This window comes from Leopardus geoffroyi, chromosome C2, assembly GCF_018350155.1.
Source record: "Leopardus geoffroyi isolate Oge1 chromosome C2, O.geoffroyi_Oge1_pat1.0, whole genome shotgun sequence".
NCBI lineage: Eukaryota > Metazoa > Chordata > Mammalia > Carnivora > Felidae > Leopardus > Leopardus geoffroyi.
Genome location: NC_059333.1, coordinates 121737998 through 121756200, shown reverse-complemented (window position 1 = coordinate 121756200; position 18203 = coordinate 121737998). Strand labels below are relative to the sequence as shown.

Genomic DNA, 18203 nt, shown 5'->3' with positions numbered 1-18203 from the left:
AATTTTTTAAAAAGAAAATCAATCTGTGTAATTCACTGTGTATCAAAAGAATAAAAAAGAAAAACTACACTATCATCTTGATAAATACAGAGAAGGTACTTGACAAAATTCAATAACCATTTGTGATAACAACTTTTAGTAGTCAAGGAATAGACATGAATCTCTTCAATGTGCTAAAAAGGGAACTACTGAAAACCTATAGCTAAAAATCACACTAAATGGTAAAAAAAAATTGTTGCTTTCTCCTTATGATTAGGAACAAGACAATGATGCCTATTTTCATTAATTCAACACTGAAATATTCTTCGTGCAGTAAGTCAAGAAAAAGGAAAAGAGACATAAATATAAGAAAGGAATAAGTAAAACAGACAAAATGTTGGTCTATGTGGAAAATTCTATGGAACCTATAACAATTTACTTACACCGAGTTTATTAGCAAGGTCACAGGCAACAAGATCAATATATAAAAATCAATTATAGTGGTGCCTAAGTGGTTCATTCAGTTAAGCACCCATCTCTTGGTTTTGGCTCAGGTCATGATCTCATGGTTCATGGGATGGGGCCCCACATTGGGCTCTGGGCTGACAGTGCGGAGCCTGCTTGGGATTCTCTCTCCCTTTCTGCCCCTCCCCAGCTCACATTCTCTCTCTCTCAAAATAAATAAATTTAAAAAATCAATTGTGGGAGACTGGGTGGCTCAGTCGGTTGAGTGACCGATTTCGGCTCAAGTCATGATCTTGCAGTCTGTGGGTTCAAGCCCCACATCGGGCTCACACTGGAGCCTGCTTCATATTCTCTCTCTCTCTCTCTCTGCCCCTCCCCCGCTCATGCTCTCTCTCAAAAATAAAAAAACATTAAAAAAAATCAATTGTATGTCTGTATTCCAGCAATTAAAAAATCAGATACTGAAATAAAAAGATATAATTTATAATAACATGAAAAATATAAAATACTTAGCAATAAATGTAACAAATATGTGCAAGGCCTATATAATGAAAACTACATTTTGCTAAGACAAACTACAGAAGAAATAATGGACAGATAAACCATGCTTATAAATTGGAAGATTCAGTATTAAGATGTCATGTGTTTCCAAGTTTATCTACAGATTCACCTCGATTCCAATCAAAATCTCAACAGGCACTTTTGTAGAAATTTACAAACTGATTTAAAAAGGTATACAAAAATGCAGAACACCTAGTATAGCCAAAACAACTTTGAAATAGAATAACGTTGGAGGACTTACACTGCCTGATTTCAGGACTTTAATATACAGGTAAAGGAGAGTTTCTCCATGTTGGTGCTACTGACATTATGGACTGGCTAATTCTTTGTGATGGGGAACTGGCCAGTACACTGTAGGATGTTTAGCATCATCCTGACCTCTACCCCTATCAAAGGCAAACCGTTCCCCTGCCAGAGTTGTAACAGTCTAAAATGTCTCCAGACACTGCCAAATGTCTCATGGGGGGCAAATTTGCCCTTTGTTGAACTACCGAGCTACATGAAGAAGCGTGTTATTGACATAAAGATAGACATTTAAATCAGTGAAACAGGCAGACAGTCTCTCCTCTGCTGTCCTTCCCACCACTCCCTCGTGGCATATTCAATAAACTTCTATCTCCTTAAAGCACACGAGCAGGGGAGGGGCAGAAAAAGAGGGAGATAGGATCTGAAGCAGGCTCTGCACTGACAGCAGAGCCCCAGATTTGGGGCTCAAACTCACAAACCCATGACCTGAGCCCAAGTCAGATGCTCAACCAACTGAGCCACCCAGGCACCCCCAAACTATTTTTTTAGAAATTTTTTAATGTTTATTTTTGAGCAAGACAGAGATAGAATGCAAATGGGTTAGGGACAGAGAGAGAGAGAGGGAGACACAGAATCAGAAGCAGGCTCCAGGCTCCAAGTTCCAAGCTATCAGCACAGAGCCTGATGTGGGGCTCAAACTCACGAACTGTGAGATCATGACCTGAGCTGAAGTCGGATGCTCAATTGACTGAGCCACCCAGGCGCCCCCCCAAACTATTTTTTTTAATTGATAAATTACACATTAAAATATAAACCATGTTTGTGCCCTAAAACTTACTGTTAAGAACATAAAAAGGCAAGCTACAGTTTGGGAGAAAATATTTGTAAAATACATACATCTGATAAAGAACTTGTATCCAGAATAAGACAATAATCTGACCAAAAACCCAATAAAGAAAAATGGGCAAACAATTTAAACAGCTGCTTCACCAAAGAAGATATGCTGATGGCAGGGTACCTGGGTGGCCCAGTTGGTTAAGCATCTGACTTCAGCTCAGGTCATGATCTCAGTTTGTGAGTTTGAGCCCCACATTGGGCTGTCTGCTGTCAACATAGAGCCCGCTTTAGATCCTTTGTCCCCTTCTCTCTGCCCCTCCCCTGCTCATGTTCTCTCTCTCAAAAAAAAAAATAAACATTAAAAAAAAAAAAAAAAAAGAAGATATGCTATGGCAAATAACCGTGTGAAACAGTCATTAAGGAAATGCCAATTAAAACCACACTGAGATACTATATAAACCCACATAAATAGCTAAAATTAAAAAAAAGGCCAACCATACCAAGTGCTGACAAGAACACAGGGCAACTAGGACTCTTGTACATTGCTGATGGGAATGCCACTTTGTATAGACACTTTAGGAAACATGTTTGGCAATTTCTTATAAACATACACTTACCAGATGACCCAAAAATTCCACTCCTAGGTATTTACCTTAGAAAAACAAAAACTTGGGGCACCTGGGTGCCTCACTTGATTAAGAGTCTGACTCTTGGTTTCAGTTCAGGTCATGATCTCACAGTTTGTGAGAGTCCCACGTCAGGTTCTGTGCAGACAGCATGGAGCCTGCTTGGGATTCTCTCCCTCTCTCTCTGCCCCTTCTCTACTCACTCGCACTCTCTTTCTCAAAATAAGTAATTAAACATTTTTTTAAAAATAAAGAAAAATAAAAATTTATGTCAACACATAAGCTTGATTCGAATGTTCATAGCAGGCTTATTCACAGTAGTCCACAAGTGGAAACAATACCAATATTTATCAACTTGTGAATGGATAAACAAATTGTGATACATCCACACAATGGAATACTAATCAGTAATAAAAAAGAGCTACTAACACACACAACATTAATAAATCTCAAAAGCATTAACCTCAGTATAGGAATCCAGATACAAATGGTATTAATAAAATATCCAAAATTATTCTATATAGCTAAACATAATTCTGATTTTCAGCTTTTTGTAGTTATATTAATCACTGGCATTTAACTACTTTTTATTAACTTACGTGTTTAGCCTCAAATCAACTATAAACCTTCTGCCATAGGGGTTATTGTGTATGTGTGTGTTTTTAATGTTTATTTATTTCTGAAAGAGAGAGAGACAGAGTGTGAGCGGGGGAAGGGCAGAGAGAGAGGGAGACACAGAATCAGAAGCAGGCTCCAGGCTCTGAGCTGTCAGCACAGAGCCCAATGTGAGGCTTGAACCCACGAACCATGAGATCATGACCTGAGCCAAAGTCGAATGCTTAACTGACTAAGTCATCCAGGCACCCCCATAAGGGTTAATGTGTATCTCCGCACAGCACTTCACAATACTATTACACATATGTGTATCAATGCACAGGCTCCATAATTCTCATTCAATAAAACAGTGGAATGTAGTACACATATTACAATAGAGTCAGAACACCTGGGTTCAGATCATAGCTGCCTACATGGAGTAACCTGGGGTAAGTCATTTAATCTACATGAGATTCACTTTCCTCATTCATTAAACCGAAAAGCATTGGGATGAAGCGCAGAAAGAGTGTTGGGAACCCTGGAGTGGTACAATCAGTAATCCCAATGTATGTGAGGCCATAGTAAGGACAGAAATCTCCTGAAGAGCAAAGGGCCAAAAGTCACACTCAAGCTTGATTTTTCAGAAGAACCACAGACTGAGAAAGTAGGGGCTCATGACCCTTTTGGATGTTAAGCAGAAGATATCAGAAAAGTTACTATAGGGATAACTGGTTTGTGGCAGACAATCAAAGAAGCATCCATTTTCGAGCCAATATAATTTTTTTTCTATCACTGGAATAAGATTCAACAAACCCTACACATAGGGAAAATTAGCTGTTTTAGACTGATATAAAACAGGTTAGTTTACTCTACTGACATATTATTCCCACAGTAACCTATTTCAGTAAAAGAGAAGTCACAGGTTCTGATATTTGGTATATGAAATTGGCTGAGAATCTACAATTGGTAGAATTTTGAAAGCCTGTAAAATCAAAAGCCAGAATCACTTGAGGAATTACAATATGGCGGGACTGAGAAGCTTCATAGGGATTTCCTGTATACCTACCATGTGTCAAAAACATGTGCAAGGTTACATATTTTATCATTTAATCTTTTACACTAGCCCTTACAAAGTAGTTATTTTAGAGATGAGATTATTATTCCTGTTTTAGAGATGAGAAAGTTGACATTCTGAAACGCAATTTAGTAATCTGTCTAAGCAGTCGCCATTAATATGTGGCAAGGCTAAGATTCAAACTCAGCGTTTGATTCCATGTCCTAACCATTACTTAAAACCTATTACCATTATATAAAAAGTCCAGCTTCCAACTATTGAAGCTAGCACAATTCCTAGAAAATAGCAGGCATAATAATCTTTGCTTTTTTTCCAAGGTAGATAGGAGGCAGATATTATCTTAAGGCAGGCAGGAAACAGGTATTACCTCCAGCTATCAGAAGGGGAAACTAAAACTTAGATATAAAGTGATACAGCATGTTTCTAAATCATGGCATTCTAAATCATGGCGTTTCTCTGTATTAGCATTCTCTGACCTTCATCCTGATAATGATGATGAAGGAGAAAAAATGGAGGAGGAGAGAAGTATATGCAATTACAAGACCAAGTGATTTCATTCTTTGAATGGCCCACAGATATTTATTGAGTACCTATAAACGTCGTCAAGCCAGTGCTTGGCACTGGGGATACAACAGTGAATAAAATCAACAAGACACAGTTCTTACCCATAGGGAAGTTTTACCCTAGTGGGAAGATACTGACAACTAAATGGAAAATTTAAATATAGTGCAGTAATGCAGAAACAGGATAGCACAGGGTGCCAAAGGGGCAGAAACAAGACAACTAAACACAGAAATTTAGTAGGGTTGCAGGACATTCAGTTAAATTAGAATTTCAAATAAACAATGAATACTTTTTCAGTAGAAGTATGTCCCAAATACTGTCCTGTATTTTTATTTGCTACATCTGGCAACCCTAGGTAGGGATGGTATTTAGAAAAGTATCTCACAGGAAATGATACTTAAGATGAAAACTGAAATGTTACTTGTCTCGAATGAATTTGGACGCTGAAAATGTTTATCAGTTGCTGGTCATGTGGCAAGGATCTGAAACCTCCTGCCAACAGCCAGTGAGGAACTGAGGGCTCTTACCAAGATCCACGTAGTAAGCCATCTTAGAAGTAGGTCTTCCAGATGTAGCCCAGCCCTCAGACAACTAAAGCCCTGGTCAACAGCTTGATTACAATACATGAGAGACCCTGAGGCAGAATCACCTCATTAAGCCATACTGACCCTCGGAAACTGTGTGAGATATGAAATGTTTGGTGTTTTAAACTGTCAAGTTTTAGGATATCTTGTTATGTGGCAGTAAGTAAGTAATGCTGTGCCCACTAGAGGAGTTCTGCATCCCAAAATAATGGGCCTACACTAGGACCCCATCATGCTCATTCATTGCTGAAAACAGCCACAATTAGTGTGGGTGGCCTCAGCAAGAATGAGGTGGTGGATCCAGAAGGGCCACAGCTGTGACTGTCACTCAATTACACCTCCCATCAGGAGATCTGAATGGTGTATTTCCATGGTCGCTACAGCATCATAAAAGCTTATGAAGGAGAGCATATCCTTCTAAAACAAAAGAAAATCTTTCTAAAAGAACAAAACAGAAATATTTCTCTGAGTGCAGCTCAGTCACCTGAGAGAACTGTGCAAAAACAGAAGGAAAAGCAAAATAACAGAGTAAAGTAATAGAGCAAAGAAAAATCCAGGTCTTGGATTAGCTGTGGTTCTCAGCTTGATTTCATGTGTGCTAAGAATTAATACTGCTCTCACAACCAGGAAAATAGTTCGTTCCTGGGTACGTTGTGTTGACTCTCCCATCCAGAAGGGAATTTCTGAAACTTAAGGATAATGTACAACTGAAGAGCTGGGAACTGTGGTTAATTAACCCAGAATTTCTAAGAGTACTTTGATGAAACAATTTGAGTGTTATAAATTCCATAAATTATTCTATTCCAGATCAAGTTTAAGTGATTTCATTCCAACTATCTAATGTAAACAGAAAAATTTCAGAGAAAATCATTTCTCTTTTTTCCCCCTAACATAGGATGAGTTGAAAGGGAGTGGGTAATAAGTGTAGAACCTAATATGACTATAGGCAGATGTCAGAAGTTTTCTTTGACCACAGCCCCCAGACTCAGCCCTTGGCTTTATAATAAAGTTTTCTATCCAAAGTATCTCAGAGTTCATGCTATTATGACATATTTTTCCCCAGGCCAGTTCAATACCAACGAGCCTAGTATGTTAGAATCCTTTAAGGTCTGTGTTCCAGATATATCAGATGTCACTTTTTTCTTTATGGCCTGCAAAACAGTCACAATTGTTTTACAAGATCCCCAATTCAATATTCATAGAAACTGAGACAAGGACATTGTCTTAATGGACTTACATCTCCAGGATAGTTAATTCACCAATCTACGTAAAGCCTTATCTAACCTGTTTTCTAGAAATTTTATGTCAGTTAACATTTTTCAGTATTCTATTTTAAAAATACCCAATTCATTTAAAATTTACCTTGGTATACTAATCTTAGATATGAAAAGAGAGAACACAGCAATCAAAGCAAATAAAATCTAGAGTATCTTTGAATTCGAGTAGCTGATACTATAAAGCAATAGTTATTCAGTTATTTTTCTCCAGAATTAGGTAGCAATTTTATATATTTGCTTTGATTAAATATATAAAATTGATACACATATTAAACAAAGCCCTGAAGTTTCAGGCCTAAGACCCATGCATTTTCTCTATGGCTATGCTAACACATATGGTTAAGATTTTCCAATGACTTGTATCCAATGTTTCTTAACAATTGGTGGTTCATAGTGAGGTCTAACGATCTGGAACCAAAAACCAAGGAAAGCTTTAAAAATTAGCCAGCAAAACCATCAACAATTTCTCGAGGATTAGCTGTCTTTTCCAACTAAACAATACACTATACAATATTTTGTGATCCAGAGTAGAAAAAAGTTGAGAAAAAAAAAAAAACATTCAACACAAAATTCATTAATATCATCTAGGATAACAGATGCTACTTAGACACGGTTTCATTGTTCCTACTCTCTCTGCCTCCAGCTTTCTTTCCACATATTTGGAACTTCTTTAATTTTCCTCTTCATAAAACATCATTTTTTTCTAGTTCTCTTCATTCATAAATAATTACTATATAATGTAGAATTTCTTATTTCACTGATTATCTTGAGAGAAAGTGCCACTTTGAAAAACTTCATTAACAACAACTTTCTCTTACTCACCTCAAATACTCCTTTGTAAACTAGAGAGCCAAAATTGGAGGGGAGGAGACAACAAGTGGAAACACCAACAAAATGTGAAAAGAGAAGAACTTCACAGAATTTCGTCACTGTTTCATCTACTCAATAAACAGATATTAAGCTCCTGTGAGTCAGGTATTGTTTTAGATACAAGTCCTACTTTATCTCAAGAGCCGACCATTATAATTTAATCTTAAAATACCAACAGGGCTAATAAAATTACATGTATATCAAATTATTTTAAATATACTAAATACACTAAAATTTTTATGTATTTTAAATACATTAAAATTAGCTAAATATATTAAGTAAAATTATACATACACACACACATAGTTGTTTTGGTGGAGAAGTTTAGAATTGTTTTGTGCTTTCCACCTTGTTCTAAAGATTCTGACAACAGAAGAAAGGAATCAATTCTGAGAATTATACATGTAGAGTTAGGAAGAAGGTATTGGTTGATAAAATGAAAAGAAAACCAAGATGTTAAGAACATTTCAAAGTTATCAAAGCTCTAAAAGTGATATAAGAATCTGTGTAATGCTTTATAAATATTTTATTTGAGTCTAGCAATGTTCCTGATTACAACAGCCAACAAAGTCTATCAATCTACTCATTTGTTTTTGCCAAAAAACCTTAAAACTCATTCTGCTGAAAGGTTTTCATATGAGAACATATCTTCAATTTTATAACTGAAGTCACAATGAAATAAAATTCAATTATAAATATACACTTGACAGATTCAAGCAAAATTTCAGTAGATGTCATATTACAGGTCATTATATTATTACTTCAGTCTTACTTCCAGTATTAAATGTATGCTATTTTAAAAATCCACATCCATGGCCTTGACTCCTTATAGTATCCTTTAAATGCACGTAACGCTTGTAATATAATTCTTGAAATTCATCTCCCTGGAATGAAACGAAATATATCTGGTACAGAACTGTACACTACAACAATGTTTTATCATAATTTATAGCCAAACTATGGGAAAGATTCTTTACCTCATTAATCGTCAGGGAAATGTGCACAGTGCATTACCACTACGCACCCACCAGAATGAGTATAAGGAAAAAGATGAAAAATACTAAGATTAACAAAAATAAGAGCAATTGGGAATCTTCATATATTGCTACCTAACAGGGTAAATTGGTAGTATCACTTTGGAAAAACTCATCTGGAAATATCTACTAAAGCTGAAGATGTATATTCTAACCAAACAATTCCAATCCTAGGTATATGCCTTAGAGAAATTCATGCACGTGTTCATCAAAGGACAGAGATTAGAATGTTCATAAGCTCATTAACTGTAATATCCAAAAACTGAAAACTCCCTAAATGCCTAATGACATTAGAATAAATAAATAAATTATGGTTTATTCACACAATGGAATGTTATATAGCAATGAGAAAGCATTAACTACAACTACATACAAAATGGATGAATCTCAAAAACATAATGTTGAGCAAGAGAAGCTAGTCACAAAAGAATACCATATGATTCCATATATAAAGCACAAAAACAGTAAATAATAAATCTATGCTATTAAAAGCCAAGACAGATACAACTTTAAAAAAAGAACATTTTTATTTACTATATAATTTATAAAGAAGAGGAGGAGAAACCAGGTTAAACGTCAGATTAGGCAAATTGCTAGATGTAATTTTAAAAACACTGCGTTGGCAACAAAGTTGTTTAATACCGTTAAAGCATGTTTCTTGATATTTTGCATTTGGATTTGGCAACTCATGCACATTTATGTTGGTCACAAACAAGACAAATTCAAAAATAAAAACATTTAAGATGCGAGTTTCAGAACTAAATTCAAACTGGCAATCAAAATGATCTTCCCTTAGTGTTGTGGGTTTGAACTAACCAAAACAGCTGTTACCAATAGTAAGCAAGATGGCTAGCTCAAGTTAAAGCCTTTATAGAAAAGGTTTTCTTCCATGAGAATACAATGGGCCATATGGGAATAGTAAACAGAACAATCAGATCAACTCCATTTTAAAAATACTAAGTAAATAATAAATCACATAAAGAAAGACCTTTTAATTTCAACACTACTCTACTCTGCCAACTGAGTTATAAGGTAATTCATTGGAAGTGAATATTAAAATAATATAGAAACAAGCTTGCAGATATCCTTTCCTCCCAAAAGAAGAGTATCAGTTTATCACCTTTTCATAAGAAACAATGATTTCAAGAACTATAAAAAAATAGGCATCATCATATCATACTCTTTATAACAAAGCAATTTATATGAACTACCAGAATAGAGAATAAAGTTATTTTTATTCATTTGATTGTGACTCACGTATAACATACTGCATTATCAAACCTATTTATAAATCTACAACATGCAATCAAAACACAAAGCAAAGTTATGTAATTCTACCTAACCACAATATACATTGTGAAAGCAGTTAACAGGAAGATAAAAGATGTGGTAACCACAGCCCATTTTAAAACACTTTAATTTTTTTTTTTGTTTTAAATCAGGAACACTTTTATTTTATTTCCAAAAGATAATTCTTATTTAATTCTAGTGTTTAATTACTTAATATGGCAACCTAACACTATTATTTAAATGAAGCTTTCTTGTAGACAAATATAGGAAAAATACAAGAGAGAAAAAAGATCAGATGATACAGGTTCTTCAGGAAAAGCAAGCTACTGGAATGAGCAGGTCAATAAAACTATTTGTAGAATGGGATAGTTGTCTATTTTCAGATCATTAAGATATTTTTAAATATCCTGAAACCAAACCCAGATTCAAAAGGCAAAGCCAGAACCATTCACTGTGTTTATTAAAACACAATCTCTTACTAAGTCTTGCACAGTAGGAGAGGCCAAACTCACCCTAACATGACCTTAGATTTAGAACCCTGCCAAAGAATCTTTATAGAAATAGCAACCAAATGTTGCTTATACCTACTGTTTAGAGTAATATAAAATAAAATAAAATAAAATAAAATAAAATAAAATAAAATAAAATAAAATCTTACTAGATATTTCAGGACTTAAATCATTAAGTAAACTCCGAGAAAGAGCCTATGGGCAAACGTTAGTAGCCTTTTACATTAAACATACAAATCTAAAATATGTAAGCTAATTTACTTTTAAGAATTTGAACAGTGAAATAATCTTTAACACCAATTCCCTACCTTTTTCACCTTTCCAACTCCTTTTAAATTTTTTCTTATCAAGAAATAAAGTGCTCACATTCCTTTCTTGGCAGAAATGCACTATTAAGGTCCCTATAGGGAGCCATTCCAGCAACACTTTTTGTGAAACTGTGAATTCCTTCTGTTCCTACTGCTTTGCCCACAAATTCCTTTATTCCTGTTCCCAGGCTATGAAGATCTGTTCAAAAATGTTACAAAACCTGAAACAATTAGTTTCACTACAGATATATGTACTCTGACCCTAGCTGGTTCCCTGTTGCTACTCAGGGATCCTACAATCATCTCTTGACTGGAAAGGATTAAAAATAGCACAGAACAGGCTCTAAGCAATAACACTCTCAAAATGGAGAATTTAAAAGATTCTCTCATAACTAAGTGGTATTTGTCCAGGGAATTCAAAGTTTTTGTGACATGTAAACATCAATCAATGTAATTCACCATATTCATGGGCTACAGATACCCCCCCATATAATCATTGTAATAACTTAGTACAGAAAAAAACAACAAAATCCAACAACCATTCGTGATCAAAACACTCAGAAAACTAAGAATAGAAGGAAACTTACTTAACCAGATGGAAGGCAGCTATGGGAAAGCTCTACAGCTAACATCATACCTAATAACACAGACTAGATGCTTTCTTTCCTCCTAAGATCAGGAACACAGCAAGGATTTCTGCTCTCACCATTTCTATTCAACTTTGAACTGGAAGTCCTAATCAGTGATATCAAGAAAGAAAAAGAAATACAAATTGGAAAGGAAAAGTAAAATTGTCTTTAATCACAGAGGACATGACAGTGTATGTAGAAGATTCTAGGGAATTTATCCAGACTTCAAGTTATATTACAAAGCTGCAGTAATCAAAACAATATGATACTGTCACAAAAACAGACACATAGATCAATGGAACAGAATAGAAAACCCAGAAATGAACCCACAATTATATGGCCAGTTAATCTTTGACAAAGCAGGAAATAATATCCAATGGGAAAAAGGATGTCTCTTCAACAAATGGTGTTGGGAAAATTGGACAATAACATACGAAATAATGAAATTGGACCACTTTCTTACAGCATACACAAAAATAAACCCAAAATGGATTAAAGACCTAATGGGAGACCTGAAACCATAAAAATCCTAGAAGAGAGCACAGGCAATAACTTCTTTGACATTGGCTGTATCAACTTCTTTCTAGACATGTCTCCTGAGGCAAGGGAAGCACTAGCAAAAATAAACTACTAGGACTTCATCAAAATAAAAAGCTTCTGCACAGCAAAGGAAACAATCAACAAAGGCAAACTATGGAATGGGAGAAGATAATTGCAAGTGACATACCTGATAACAGGTTAGTATCCAAAATATATAAAGAACTTATACAATTCAACACCCCCAAAAGGGAGAGATGTTCCATCATGGATAGGAAGAATCAATATTGTTAAGATGTCAGTTATTCCCAATTTGATGTACAGATTCAATACAAACTCAGTCAAAATCCCAGTAAGTTATTTTGTGGATATCAACAAACTAATTCTAAAATTTACGTGAAAAGGCAAAAGACTCAGAATAGCTAACATTGCCACTATTCAACTTTAAGACTACTATCAATCCACAGTAATGAAGACAATTCAGTATCAGCAAGAGAACAGGAAAATAGATCAATAGAATAGAAAAAAGAGCCTAGAAATAGAACCCCATAAATATATTCAACTCATCTTTGACAAAGGTCGAAGGAGATTCAGTGGAGAAAGGAGTCTTTTCAACAAATGAAGCTGGAAACACTAGACATCTACATGCAAAAAAAAAAAAAAAAAAAAAAAAGAAATAAATCTTACACCTCTAACAAAATGACTCAAAACGGATCACTGACCTAAATGTAAACAGCAAAATTCCTAGAAGAAAAACAGGGGCACCTGGGTGGCTTAGTTGGTTGAGCGTCCGACTTTGGCTCAGGTCATAATCTTGAGGTTCGTGAGTTCAAGCCCTGCATCGGGCTCTGTGCTGATAGCTCAGAGCCTGGAGCCTGCTTCAGATTCTGTGTCTCCCTCTCTCTCTTTGGCCCTCCCCTACTCGTGCTCTGTCTCTTTCTCAAAAATAAACATTAAAAAAAAATTTTTTTAAAGCCCCAGGAGACTAGGAAAGTGCTTTCGAATTTAGTAATGACTTTTTTTTTTTTTAAGAAGTCTCTGCACCCAATGTGGGGCTTGAAATCATGACCACAATATCAAGAATCACATGCTGTAATGAATGAGCCAGCCAGGTGCTTGTGGCAATGACTTTTTAGATACAACCAAAAAGCATGATCCATGAAAGAAAAAACTGCCAGGTTGGACTTTATTAAAATTAAAAACTTCTTTGTGAAAGACACTGTTTCTCTACCACCAGATAATGAATGTCAAGTCTTTGTGTTTTCTTACAAGAAACATTATGTGTTTGTATTACACTTCTATTTAAACAAATGGTTATATATATAGTACACTGTTCTGCACTTAATAATGTGTCTTTGTAGATCATTCTATATTAAAAAAAATTTTTTTTAAGTAGGCTTCACACCCAGCCCAATGTGGTGCTTGAACTCACAACCATAGATCAAGACCTGAGCTGAGACTGAGTAGGATGCTTAACTGATGGAGCCACCCAGGCGCCCCCATTCCATACTTGTACATAGCATTCTCATTCCCAAATTTATATCTGCAAAAGTATTCCTTTGTACATATTGAACACTATTTAATCAAATCTTACCAATGAACTTAAGAGTTTCCAATATTTTGCTATTACATGTAATACTGCAAACATTAAGCTTCACTTTCCCTATTTGCTAGCACATCAGTAGAATCAATTCTTAAAACTGGGATTGATGGGTTATAGGAAATGTGAAGATAAATCAATTACAGTACTGTGAAATTGCTTCCCATAAAGGCTGTACTAATTTATGCTCCTACCAGCAGTGTAAGAGAACATGTTACCTATACTCCTCACAATAGTGTTTTATCAAACTTCTTAATACTCACCAATCTTATAGAGTGGAAAGTGGTATTCTGTGTACTTTCAAATTACACGTTTTATGAATGAGGTACAGTACCTTTTTATCTGTGTAAGAACCATTAATATTTCTTTTTCTGTAACTGTTTATTCATAACTTTCTTTTTAATGTTTATTATTTTGAGACAGAGACAGAGCGTGAGAGGGGGAGAGGCAAATAGAGGGAGACACAGAATCCAAAGCAGGCTCCAGGCTCTGAGCTGTCAGCACTGAGCCAAACATGGGGCTCGAACTCACAGACCATGGATCACGAGATGATGACCTGAGCTAAAGTTGGATGCTTAACCAACTGAGCCACCCAGGTACCCCTTATTCATAAGGTTTGCCCATTTTCTAAAAATTTGGTTGTTGGTTGGGTTTTTTCCCTTGTTTCACTATACAATATTCCTTTCTTCCCTTTAATGCCTTGAGGCTTTTAGTGTATTTTATTTGATATCAATATTGTTTTGCTCATTATACATCTTTGGCCATTTCTTATTTTCAATCTTTCTTAGATTTAAGAATTCTGAATATATTTTTAGTTCCAAAACAACTTTTTCTATGTTTCTATGTTCTATGTTGCAAGAGGATTCAGTATCCTCTTGAGAGTTTTCATTCCCTTTTCTTTTTTTTTTAATTTTTATTTTTTTTAATTTTTTTTAATTTTTTTTCAACGTTTATTTATTTTTGGGACAGAGAGAGACAGAGCATGAACGGGGGAGGGGCAGAGAGAGAGGGAGACACAGAATCGGAAACAGGCTCCAGGCTCTGAGCCATCAGCCCAGAGCCTGACGCGGGGCTCGAACTCACGGACCACGAGATCGTGACCTGGCTGAAGTCGGACGCTTAACCGACTGCGCCACCCAGGCGCCCCTTCATTCCCTTTTCTATCACAGCTTTCTCTCATCTTTTCCATTAGCTCTGTTTCCACAGGAGGAATCTGTTTGATTATTCAGTGATTCCCTCTTTCAAGTTGCTGAATTCATTTTAATAGGCTGAACTTTTAATAGCCATAGGGTATTGCAATCTTTTGGATAGTGGAGAACTGGCAGTCAGTACAAGATATGCATATTTTAAATTTGATGTGCAAGCAATGAAGGAGCTGGCAAAGTGGAATTGCTCTGCTGAGGTTATAAAGGAACAAGCGGGGAATATATGGCAGACCTTACTTGCCTGCAAAGACATGAGCAATTCATCCCACAAGTGCAACCCTCCTAGCAGCTGCTGATCAGGAAGCTTCCCAGAGGACTGTGTATAGCTTGCAGGCAAGTATGGCCTCTTTCCACATGCAGAAATATCCAAACGTACAGACCACCCGACAGCATGCACCTCCCAGATAACTGAGAGATCCTTGGTCTTCACCAAAGATACTGATGGACTTTCGACACCACACAAAGTGAAGTTGTATGTCACAGGATTTTTACCTTTCGTTTTCCTCAATAATGCACAATTACATGATTCATAACCAGGACATACAAATACTCTATTGCTTTTAAATCCTCTACTACTCGCCTGGTTATGACTGAATATAATTATCTTCAGGCTTGTTCTTATTTTAATTAATTAGTAATTTTTAAGCTCCAACTCTTAGGTATGTGTCCTAAGACAAAAATTTCAGAAACCTTCCTCACTCTAAATTCCTTAACACTTTGTTCAAAAAGTTTTAAGGTAAGTTCCTTCTACACTTACTTCTCAACGTTTAGATAAATAAACATTTTTATTACAAGTCTGGAAACATGGCAAAACAAACTCTTGCAATTCAGTATTTACTGAATATAACTGTGCTAGACACCAAGCGAGATTCTGAAGACAAAAACAGGAAAAAGGACCCTGCTCTCAAGGAGCTCAGAGTTTAGCAAAAGAAAAGGACAATCTATAAAGAAATACAATATAATGTGATAAGGACAATAATAAAGTATGTACAGGGTCCAAAGGTTAACTAACAGAAAGGAGCTATAGTAACAAGAAGCTACAAAGGAATTCGTGGTCAGCTAGATTTTAAAGAGTAAATAGGAATTTGCCCAGTGGCCAAAGAAATTATAGACAGAAGGTAAGGACATAACATTCTTTCAACGATGTTCCTAGTTTGAGACAGATACTGTGGGATAGATACTTTGAAATACTTGTCCTAGAGATACAATGGTGAATTAAGAAAAAGTCTTTGACTTACAGAGTCCGGGGAGGGGGACAAATAAGTAAATGAGTCATTAAAGTACAGTGTGATAAATACTACAAAAGGGATAAGGAGAGAGTATTAGAGGCTTATGGGCCAAGTGGAAATAAGACGTAAACTTAGATGTGAATAATGAACTGAAATTAGCCAGGTGTAGTATGTGTCAGGAGTGGAGTAGAAGACCATGTCAGGGATCACAGAGTTCCAGGCACAGAGAGGTGTGTACAGATGGACGGAGACAGACAGAGACAGAAAGTGAAAGAGAGAACGTAGCTCAAAGTGGCAGAAGAAGAGGTATCTGAGATAAGGCTCTGGATAAAAGCAAGAACTCTAACATGAAGGATTTTTTATTTGATTTATTTTTTTAAGATTTTATTTTTAAGTAATCTCTACACCCAACATGGGGCTCAAACTCACAACCCTGAGATCAACAGTCACATGCTCTACCAACTGAGCCAGCCAGGCGCCCCAAGGATCTTTCAAATCAGAGTTTAGACTTTATCTTGAGGGCAATAAGGAACTACTAAACTAATTTTTTTAACATGGAAAGACTGTTGAGGTTTGTGTTTGAGAGCTATACTACAGTAATGAAACAGAAAGAAAGAAATCTGGAAGTAAGTACAACAGTCGCAGTAATCCAGGAAACGATTTATCGTAGTCTGAACTAAGATATTAGCAACAAAGATAGAGAAAACGGTTGGGGAGGACTGAGAGACTGAGGACGCAGAACCAACAAGCCTTATAAATGATTTGACTGGAAGCAGAGAGAAAGAAAAGGAATCAAATATGAGACTTCAATTTCTGGTTTAGGCACAGGGTGGATGGTACTACTATTCAGTAAGATAAGGAAAAGGGGAAAGCAGGTTTTGAGAGGGTGAAATAATTACTTTAATTCTGGAGTTTGAGCCTGAGATGCTTTAAGTTACTCAGTGAAGGCATCCAATAAGCAACTGGCTATACAAAATCTCGAGACAAATTTGGGTCAGAGATATAGATTTGACAACAGTCCATATACAAAGTAAATGATAACTACAGCAATGATGAATAGATGAAATTGCCTGTGGAGAATTTACAAAATGAGAAAAAAAACCTAAGACAAAACCCCATGGAAAACTAACATTTAAAAAATTTGTTAATGTTTTTATTTATTTTTAAGAGAGAGAGAAACAGCACAAGCAGGGGAGGGGCAGAGAGAGAGGGAGACACAGAATCCAAAGCAGGCTCCAGGCTCTGAGCTGTCAGCACAGAGCCCAACGCAGGGCTCGAACCCATGAACCAAGAGATCATGACTTGAGCCAAAGTTGGACACTTAACTGACTGAGCCACCCAAGTTGCCCCTGGAACATTACATTTAGGAGACAGAGAGAGAGCTAGCAGAGTAGACTGAAAGAGAGCAGACAAAAAGGAAGATGAAAATATTAGTATGAAGAAAAGGAGAAAGCACTTAATGAATGCTTACTATGTGCTAGGTGTTGTACTAAGTGATTTATGTGCACTACCTCATTTAATCCTTAGACACTCTCTAAGCAACTTATTGCTACCTGCTTCATTATAGATGTGGATACTTTGGTTTAGGGAGATCAACTTGCTCAGGTTTACACACTTGGTTGCGTGTAAGAAGTACAACCAAGATCACACTGAGTCCTCTAGAGCCCTTGTTCTTAACTGCTACACTATACTGCTTTCTTATGAAAGTCTTAAAAAGTGTGGTATCACAGACACATAAAAACCAGTGATTCAAAGAGAAAGACACCATCCCAGTAGCAATGAGTTCATCCAGCACCGAGATCTTGGTTTCTAATAACATTCTCCATTAAAAGGAATCAGGAATCTTTGGGAAAATGGCTGATCTGAGAAGTAGGCAAGAAATAATGTAAAATGAGCCTGGAACATCTTGGAGTGCTAAAGAAATAAGCGCTCAAAACAAAAACAAACACAAAACCACACCCACAACAAGGGACATATGCCAAAGGAACACAGAAAACCAACTGTGGCCACAGCTGTATTAACTCAAGCAGAAAATTAAGTAAGTATTGGACTATAACCCAGAGTATAAACGAAATATCAGGTACAAACTAAATAATATAAATCAAGCATTAAATAAATAAGTGAAGAAACAAGAGAGAAGAGACAAATCTAGGGTGCAAAAGAATTCCAAATAAATTATGTACA

The 18203-nt window shown here is 36.1% G+C and overlaps 1 protein-coding gene and 1 non-coding gene across 6 annotated transcripts in view; both read right to left on the bottom strand.

The window, feature by feature from the left end:
- Positions 1 to 18203, bottom strand: part of TFDP2 (transcription factor Dp-2) — a 177715-nt gene that overhangs the window by 94439 nt on the left and 65073 nt on the right. The window contains exon 1 of one of the 5 annotated variants that reach the window (XM_045503437.1): positions 11407 to 11430. The exons of the other annotated variants lie outside the window; for them this stretch is intronic. The gene's annotated coding sequence lies outside the window, so the exon portion shown is untranslated. Of the gene's footprint in view, positions 1 to 11406; positions 11431 to 18203 lie in introns of those variants that run through there. 5 annotated transcript variants of the gene reach the window in all.
- Positions 16424 to 16496, bottom strand: TRNAN-GUU. The gene has a single exon. It is a non-coding gene; the product is annotated as a tRNA-Asn (tRNA).